Source organism: Dendrobates tinctorius, unplaced genomic scaffold, assembly GCF_039654945.1.
Source record: "Dendrobates tinctorius isolate UK_male_01 unplaced genomic scaffold, ASM3965494v1 ptg000315l, whole genome shotgun sequence".
Taxonomy (NCBI): Eukaryota; Metazoa; Chordata; class Amphibia; order Anura; family Dendrobatidae; genus Dendrobates; species Dendrobates tinctorius.
Window position 1 is genome coordinate 414655 of NW_027361982.1, and position 9985 is coordinate 424639.

A 9985-nucleotide genomic window follows, 5' to 3' on the forward strand; every position below is an offset into this window, starting at 1 on the left:
TCAAAGAGTACTACTGCATCGTAGTTTACCACCACAATCTGGAAAAAGACATCTCACTCTTCCTGAGATCGGACGGAGTTCATCTCACGGATATCGGGCATGATGTATTTTTATCTAATATGCAGGATGGCGTTGAACAGGCCTTAATGATGTTGTGTGGGGGTCGGAGTCCTGTGTAGGTCATACACATGATCCTCCGTGGCGGTAGTGTGGAGGGGGCAAGGCTCGTAACCTCTCATCAGCTTCCTTGCCCAGCGGTCAGTGATGGGGCTTCCAGCTATGAGTCCGTTGCGAATTGTACTTGCCTCTCTCTGCTTATTAATAAACTGTGAACGACCTGTTCAACCCATCCATGCTTGTCGGTGTTTTGTTATTACGGGATTGGTGAGAGGCGGGAAGGCACTGCTTACGACACACAGGTCTCTGCAGTCTGGCAGGCACGGTACTGTATAAGGAACGTGCATCTGACTGCAGAGCCCCCATGTAATCAAGTTAGTATGGAACTCTTTGCAATGCTGCCTCCCCCTCCCACTACTCCCCCCAGGTGATGGCATAATTAGGACGCCCACTGACCAGCGGGGAGAGAGAGGAAATGGCGTCTGGCCACACCCTCAGGGGTTAAATTCAGGTGCTAGGGTCAGGGACTTCCTCTCCTTGGCTGACCCTTAGAAGCTTTTGTCCCACCCTCCCTCCCTTATAGAACTTTGGATAAGCAGGCGCGTCTATTGTTTAAAGTTTAAATTAAAAAAAACAAACATTGTTTTATGCAAAGTTTTATTCACATTGTCATGTTATTATGTCACAGCGGTAGTGTAGAGGGGGGCAAGGCTCATAACCTCTCATCAGACAGATGACTACCCATTCCTGCTAATACATGTGGGGACAAATGACACAGCAAGAAACGACCTGGAAACCATCTGCAGTGACTTTGAAAACTTAGGCAAGAAAGTGAAAGAACTGGGAGCACAGGTGGTCTTCTCTTCCATCCTCCCAGTGGATGGCCATGGAACAGGGAGGTGGAATAAGATTCTGCAGGTGAACAACTGGCTACGTCGATGGTGCCGTCTGCAAGGATTTGGATTTCTGGATCTCGGAGTGAATTACCTATACGATGGACTACTTGCTAGAGATGTGGTGTACCTTACGAAGACTGGAAAACATGTATTTGGAAGTCGCCTTGCTACACTCATCAGGAGAGCTTTAAACTAGGACAATGTGGGAAGGGAAGCAAAAGGCTAGAAAAGGCCATGCACCTGGCAAATGCTATTGAGAACTCTGCTTTAGAAGAGGGAGGAAAGAACAAAGAGAAAGAGAAACCAATCACAAACTAAAATGTTTCTATACTAATGCACAAAGCATGGGCAACAAACAAGGAGAACTGGAACTACTAACACAGGGAGGAAATGGTTGAGGAGGTAAAAGTAGCTGGATTCCTAGGAGGTAGCGACCATGCTATTTTAGAATTTTGGATAACTAGAGGAGGAAGACCTGTGAAGACTCAGACGTCAAGGTTAGATTTCAGAAAGGCAGATTTTAAGGGTTTCAGAAAGAGAATTGGAGGGATCCAATGGCTGGATATCCTTAAAGACAAAAATGTCCAGGAAGGATGGGAAATCTTGAAAAATGGAATTCTCAAAGCACAATTGTTAACAATTCCGAAAAGAGGGAAGAATAGGAAGCATTTAAGGAAACCAGGATGGATGAACACAGAACTTAAGCCCATGCTAAAAAGGACGAAAGAAATGTTTATAAAATGGAAAGAGGGAGGCTTATCTAAAGAAGAATTTAATGCTGTCTGCAGTACCTGCAGGGCACAAATCAGATTATCTAAAGCTGACATTGAATTGAGGCTTGCAAGAGACGTCAAAAGCAATAATAAAGGATTTTGGGGATATGTCAAAAGTAAAAGAAAAGTCAAAGATGCTATAGGATTATTACAGGATGAAAATGATGAAATGGTAAGACTGGATGTTGAGAAGGCCGAACTTTTAAATTCCTATTTTGCATCTGTTTTCTCTCAGAAAGGAAATGTAACATCATCTATTCTTCACTGTCCTATTAAGGGTATAGAAGAATCCAGGATATCTATAAACAGAAAGACAGTTAGGAAACACTTAGCTAACCTAAATGAATTCAAGTTTCCAGGTCCAGATGAATTACACCCCAGAGTACTGAAGGAGATAGCAGAAGAAATTTTTGAACCCCTCTCCATAATCTTTGAAAATTCTTGGAGAACAGGAGAAGTCCCAGAAGACTGGAGAAGAGCAAATGTTCCTATCTTCAAAAAGGGGAAGAAGGTGGACCCAGGCAACTATAGGCCGGTGAGTCTGACTTCTATACCAGGAAATATCTTTGAACAAATTATTAAACAACATGTTTGTCAGTACCTAGCTAAGAATGAAGTGATTAAACAGAGTCAGCATGGGTTTGTAACTAATAAGTCATGTCAGACTAACTTAATTTCCTTCTATGACAGAATCACTGATTGGGTGGATCAGGAAAATGCTGTAGATATAGTATATCTTGACTTCAGCAAAGCATTTGACAAAGTATCTCACACAATCCTTATTGAAAAAATGTCTAGGTATGGAATGGACAAGGCAACTGTTAGGTGGATTCATAACTGGCTTAGTGATCGGACCGAAAGAGTGGTCGTAAATGGCTGCACATCCAGTTGGAAGAATGTCTCAAGTGGGGTACCACAGGGCTGTGGCAAGAAGATTTGCTGTGTCTGTCAGTGGTGTCCAGAGGCTGGAGGCGCTACCAGGAGACAGGTCAGTATACCAGGAGACATGGAGGGGGCCGTAGGAGGGCAACAACCCAGCAGCAGGACTGCTACCTCGGCCTTTGTGCAAGGAGGAACAGGAGGAGCACTGCCAGAGCCCTGCAAAATGACCTCCAGCAGGCCACAAATGTGCATGTGTCTGCACAAACTGTTAGAAACCGACTCCATGAGGATGGTCTGAGGGCCCGATGTCCACAGATGAGGGTTGTGCTCACAGCCCAACACCGTGCAGGGCGCTTGGCATTAGCCACAGAGCACCAGGATTAGCAAATTTGCCACTGCTCTTCACAGATGAAAGCAGGTTCATACTGAGCACATGTGACAGACTGAAGATGCCGTGGAGAGTGATCTGCTGCCTGCAACATCCTTCAGCATGACCGGTTTGGCAATGGGTCAGTAATGGTGTGGGGTGGCATTTCTTTGGAGGGCCACACGGTGTTGGGCTGTGAGCACAACCCCCATCTGTGGATGTCGGACACTCAGACCATCCTCATGGAGTCGGTTTCTAACCGTTTGTACAGACACATGCACATTTGTGGCCTGCTGGAAGTCATTGTGCAGGGCTCTGGCAGTGGTCCTCCTGTTCCTCCTTGCAGAAAGGCTGAGGTAGCGGTTCTGCTGCTGGGTTGTTGCCCTCCTACGGCCTCCTCCACGCCTCCTGGTGTACTGGTCTGTCTACTGGTAGCGCCTCCAGCCTCTGGACACTACGCTGACAGACACAGCAAACCTTCTTGCCACAGCTCGCATTGATGTGCCATCCTGTATTCAGCTTCTCCCACTCCCAAACCACCTCCTCATCCCACCCTCTCTCTGTTGGAGTCCCCCAAGGCTCTGTTTTAGGACCCCTACTCTTCTCAATCTATACACTTGGTCTGGGGCAATTCAAAGTCCCACGGATTCCAGTACCACCTTTATGCTGATGACACTCAGATCTACCTCTCTGGCCCAGACATCACCTCTCTGCTGTCCAGAATCCCAGAGTGTCTATCAGCCATATCCTCCTCTCGCTTCCTCAAGCTCAATTTGGACAAATCTGAACTGATCATCTTTCCTCCATCTCACAGATCTTCCTTACCTGACCTAGCTATAACAATGACATCACACTTTCCCCAGTACCGGAAGTCCACTGCCTCGGAGTAACCTTTGACTCTGCCCTGTCCTTCAAACCGCACATCCAAGTTCTTTCTACCTCCTGTCGCCTCCAGCTCAAAAATATTTCCAGAATCCGTCCTTTCCTCAACTCTCAATCTACTAAACTGCTTGTGCATGCCATCATCATCTCCCGCCTCGTCTACTGCAACATCCTTTTCTGTGGTCTCCCTGCTAACACCCTCGCACCTCTCCAGTCCATCCTTAACTCTGCTGCCCGACTAATTCATCTCTCTCCTTGCTACTCCTCCGCTTCTCCCCTCTGCAAATCTCTTCACTGGCTCCCATTCCCTCAGCGTATCCAGTACAAATTACTAATACTGACCTACAAGGCCATCTATAACCTGTCTCCCCCATATGTCTCTGAACTAATCTCCCGATACCTTCCCTCATGTAATCTCCGGTCCTCCCAAGAACGTTTCTCCTCCACACTTATTCGCTCCTCACCCAACCGCCTCCACGACTTCTCCCGAACTGCCCCTATTCTCTGGAATTCTTTGCCCCAACAAGTCCGACTATCAATCACATTTGGATCCTTCAGACGGAACCTGAAAACCCACCTCTTCAAGAAAGCCTACAGCCTGCAATGACCCCGCTACCTCCTCTCTCACCACTACCGGTGATATCATCTCAACCAACACCGGAACTGCTCAACCCACCAACCTACTGTCTCCTTCCCCACCATCCTGTAGCATGTAAGCCCGAAAGGGCAGAGTCCTCTCCCCTCTGTATCAGTCTGTGGTTGTTAGTTTGTTTACTGTAAGTGATATCTGTAATTTGTATGTAACCCCTTCTCATGTATAGCACCATGGACTCAATGGTGCTATATAAATAAATAATAATAATAATCCTGGATGAGCTGCACTACCAGAGCCACTTGTTAAGAGCTTCAAAGAGCGTCTTCCTGGTGTTTTAATTGAAGCAAAACATTGTGTTGCCTTTTATGGCCTGGGGGAGACGCAAGGGTGGGGGCACATTCCAGGAGTGGATGGATATGTCCTATAATCCAAAATGGGTTCTCCCTTGTACCTCACACCAACGTATGATGATTTAGGGCGGGACCACTGCATGAAGAACCTTTCTACTGAAGGCTAGCTGCCGCTGCCTGAGACTACATCTAACTTATAATGTTTTGAGAAGGTTTTTGACTAGACCAAATTGCGGCTTTACAAATCTGCTCCACTGAAGGCCCCCCTTTTCTGCCCATGAAGTAGCTATAGCCCTAGGTGAATGGGCCTTAAGAGTATCTGGGGAAGATCTTCCCTGAGCTTCATAAGCTAAACCAATAGTGGGTCTTAGCCACCTAGTGTTAGGATTCAGGTTCCTGTGTCTGCTCTGCAGGAATCCAGACCCTTACACTCTGTGGTCTCTTGCTCTTTATCTACCACAGAGGAGATTGCCTTGCAGCAAATGTCTCCAGGGGCTAAGTCTCTCTGTCCTCCTACTGAGCATGCTCATGAGACGGTTTCCCATTGGAGATCGGGAGTCATGTGCTCAGGTCCTGCTCCAGATCTCATTGGTCCATCTCGGAGATCTGGACGCTTCCGGAAGGTCCTGGCTGCTATAAAAAGCGTGCATGGCCGTTCCGCCATGCGCTAGTATAGACTATACTGCTACTGTATGTGTGAATGGTGACGGATGTATGATTCTGGTGACTGACTTTATATGAAACCCCTTCCCTCTGATATTACGCATGTGGTTAGGGAATTAGTTCAGTAGTCTGCGCCAGTCTGTGCCAAGCCTTAGGCTACTGTGCACACCGCACCTCTGCGGTAGCGTCCGACATAGCGCCTGCTTTGTGGCTGTGTTGTCCAGCGGCAGTGTCCTGCGCTGCAGCTGCAGCCCTTCTTGGCGTTCGCAGTAGCGATGTCGCACACACGGTAGGTCTAGACGGACGCAGCCTCTCTGTCTTAGTTTCTGCTCCTGTGACCTTATACCGTGTGTGCATTTACCTGAGGCCTGTGACTCTAACAGGCTCAGCCTTTTTGCATGTTTTTGTTGCGGCGACTCTGTGTGTGAACAGAGCCCGCTCTGCGCACTTCAAGTGAAGTTGAACCCATGCGCATTATATCGCCATATTGCTCGTCTGCCATTACTCAGCAGCGGTTGTAACACCTACTGCACGGTGGACCCCGAGCGGCGAACTCATTTTATTATTTTTTAGTGCGTTCTGCCGCTCCTAACATTATACTAGCGCCAGGGTCTGGCTAGTGATGGCAGATCAGCAGCAACTCCTTCAGTGCATTCGCCAGCTAGAGGGCCGGTTGGCTACTCTTGAGAGTGTTATCGCAGCGGCGAAGTCTTCGGAGGCTGCTATACAGGCGATCGCAGAGGCGGTTTCTCGTATGCCCACGTCCTCCCACGCGCCGACAGTTACCCACCTCCCGTTGCCCGATAAATTTTCTGGCGATGGCGCCTCCTGCAGGGGTTTCGTCAGCCAATGCTCTATCCAGCTGGAGTTACTGGCTGCGCGATTCCCTACGGAGCGGGCCAAAGTGGGGTTTATTGTTTCCCTTCTGTCGGGCAAGGCATTGGAGTGGGCTACGCCACTATGGGAGCGTGGTAACCCAGAGGTTCGGACCGCTGCTCAGTTTTTAACAGCTATTAAGCAGGTCTTCCTGGGACCATGGGTCACGCACGACACCTCTCTACAGCTACTGGCTTTGACTCAGGGATCCCTCTCGGTTAGTCAGTATGCCGTTCGTTTTCGGACACTGGCTTCCGAGCTGGAGTGGTCTGACAAAGCCCTCATCCCTGTGTTTTGGAGAGGTTTAGCTGAGCATGTTAAGGATGCTCTTTCTACCAGAGAGGTTCCTGCAAGTCTGGAGGAGCTGATTGCCATTGCCACCCGTATTGATCTCCGTTTTTCGAAGCGCGGGCTGGAGCGTGCTCAATCCAGACGGAGGGTTACTCCGGCTGCCAACCTCTTTGAACCTCTGGAATCACCCGAGCCAGAGTGTTCACTCCCAGAGCCCATGGAGGTGTCTCGCGCCAGTCTCGAGGCGCGTCCGACACTAAGTTCCACTTGCGGCTGCCACTGTCAGCACTCTGTTCACCAGGATAACGGGGCCCCGCAATGGCCAAACTCTGTGCCACCGGGCAAGACCTTTGTCCCCCCTCGCCTTCGGCCGAAGGTCCTCGCGTGGGCACACGCGTCCAGGGCGGGTGGTCAATGTGGCTTCATGCAGACCACAAAACTCCTGGCAGGGTCGTATTGGTGGCCGCACAGGGCTCAGGACATTAAGAAATATATTCAGGCATGCGCCTCGTGTGCTCAGGTAAGCTTCCTTAAACAGAGAGTGGAGACGTTCGCCGACACACCGCGGCGTTCAATTTATGCTCCGGGATGTTTTGCCGCTCCCGATGTCTCCCACATGTCCCTTAAACCTGGCGATCTTGCCGCCTCTGATACCTTCCACGTGTCCCGGTTTTCCGTGTCACCTACCGGGACATCAGACTTGCCTTCGGACGAGTCTGAGGCCTATGCCTCTGATGGGCACAGGGTGGTGGATTGGAAGGCTCAGAGAGGAGGGGGCCATAGGAGGGGGGTAATGTTAGGAGTCAGGTTCCTGCGTCTGCTCTGCAAGATTCAAGACCCTTACATTCTGCGGTCTCTTGCTCTTTATCTACCGCAGAGAAGATTGCCTTGCAGCAAATCTCTCCAGGGGCTAAGTCTCTCTGTCCTACTGAGCATGCTCATGAGACGGTTTCTCATTGGAGATCGGCAGTCATGTGCTCAGGTCCTGCTCCAGATCTCATTGGTCCATCTCGGAGATCTGGAAGCTTCCAGAAGGTCCCGGCTGCTATAAAAAGCGTGCATGGCCATTCCGCCATGCGCTAGTGTAGACTATACTGCTATGTGTGAATAGTGACGGATGTATGATTCTGGTGACTGACTTATGAAACCCCTTCCCCCTGATATTACGCATGTGGTTAGGGAATTAGTTCAGTAGTCTGCGCCAGTCTGTGGCAAGCCTTAGGCCACTGTGCACACCGCACCTCTGCGCTAGCGTCCGACATAGCGCCTGCTTTGTAGCTGTGTCGTCCAGCGGCAGTGTCCTGCGCCGCCCTGCAGTTGCTTCTAGGTATTTAAGAACTGTTTCTCTAACATCTAGGCAATGAAAGGATTGTTCCTTCAAGTTTCTAGGGTGCTGGAAGAAGGAGGGAAGAACAACTTCCTGATTCATGTTTGAAGTTGATAAGATTTTGGGGAGGAAAGCTGGGTCGAGCCTCAGGACCAGTCGATCCTCAAACACCTGTAAATATGGATCATGAATGGATAGGGCTTGTATTTCCCCTATTCTTTTTGCCGATGTGATCGCTACCAGGAAGGCAGTTTTAAACGAGAGCCTACTAATCCATATCTTCTGCTGGTTCATATGGGTAAAACCTGCAAAAGACGAAATGAGCAAAAACCCTGCTGTAACTAAATAACTCTGTTTGGGATAGTCCTACACTGTCTAATATTAAAAACCTTGCCTTGTGTCAAAGTTGACCTCAATGAGTGAACAAGGGCAAACAAACGGACTGGGTCCCAAACAGTAGACACCAGTGAACATGCATTTATATATGCTGCATGTGTATCAACTCAAACCAAGCTCAATTTTTGTGTTTTTTCTCTGTATTTTTGCATTCTGTGCAAGCTGGGGTGTGGCCTCCCTCTCCTGAGTTGGAAACTGTATATAAGGCTTCCCAAGACTGGTGCCTACTGTTTGGGACCCAGTCCTTTTGTCTGCCCTTGTTCACACATTGAGGTCAACTTTGACACAAGGCAATATTAGACAGTGTAGGACTATCCCAAACAGAGTTACCGCGTCGTGGTGGGATAGCTTTCATACTACTTTTGATCAAAAACAGTATTACTAAAAACTCTATATTATTTAGATGCACTTTTGCTTTTACTTATTTAGTTAAAGCAGGGTTTTTGCTCATTTTGTCTTTTGCAGGTTTTATGTTTTATGGCCAATGTCAACATGCATTTATATGCTGCATGTGTATCAACTCAAACCAAGCTCCATTTTTGTGTTTTTTCTTTGGTCCATATGGGTGCTTACAAAGTGCATTTAAAACTAAGATAAGATCCCAAGGAGGTACTGATTTCCTAACCGAAGGCTTCAGCCTCTGTATATCTCTAGAAAACCTAGCTATCCAGGGGTGGGTGGATAGGGAAATGTCAAAAAATGCACTAAGGGCTGTTTTCTGTACCCTCAGAGTACTTGGTCTAAGGCCCTTCTTGAACCTGTCTGCAGGAAATCAAGGATTTTGGGGATGTCCGGGTGAGATGTATCTACTGACGATAGTCTGCAATATATGCAGAAGCGTTTCCAAATTTTGATGTATATAGCCAGGCTTCCTGCAAAAGCGTTTCCAAATTTTGATGTATATAGCTGGGCTTCCTTTTTGCTTGAAGGGTAGAAGTGACTTCATCGGGCAACCCTTTTGACTTCAGGACCTGCCTCTCAGAATCCATGCTGAGAGTTGAAGACTGTCTGGGTTGTGGGGGAGAATCGGACCCTAGTGTAAGAGATCCCTTCTTCTTGAAAGGAGAATGGGGTCTTCTTCCATCATCTTCCACAGCAGAGGGAACCAGCTCCTCTTCGGCCAGAAGGCCACCACCATAACGATCTTCGCCCTTTCTTCCTGCACCTTTCTGAGCACCCTCGGAATCAGAGAAAGAGGGAGAAATGCATAGGCTATTCCTCACCATGGCTGGGACAGTGCGTCGACTCCTGCAGAACCGTTTAAGGGTATTAAAGAGAAAAACCTTCTGACCTTCACATTCTCTTTCGCTGCGAACAGATCCACCCATGGTATCCCCCAGCACTGACACAGGGTCTATGATGATGTCCCGTTTCCATAGGTAGGCTGCCACATCCGCCTCAAGCTTGGTGAATATTCTGGGAGCTGAGGCTAGGCCAAAGGGAAGACATCGGAACTGGTAGTGATGGACCCTCCCTTGGACCCTTGGAGCAAACCTTAGGAACTTCTGTTAGGAAGCGTGAATTGGAACGTGATAGTATGCGTTCTTCAAATCTAGGGTACGCATCACTA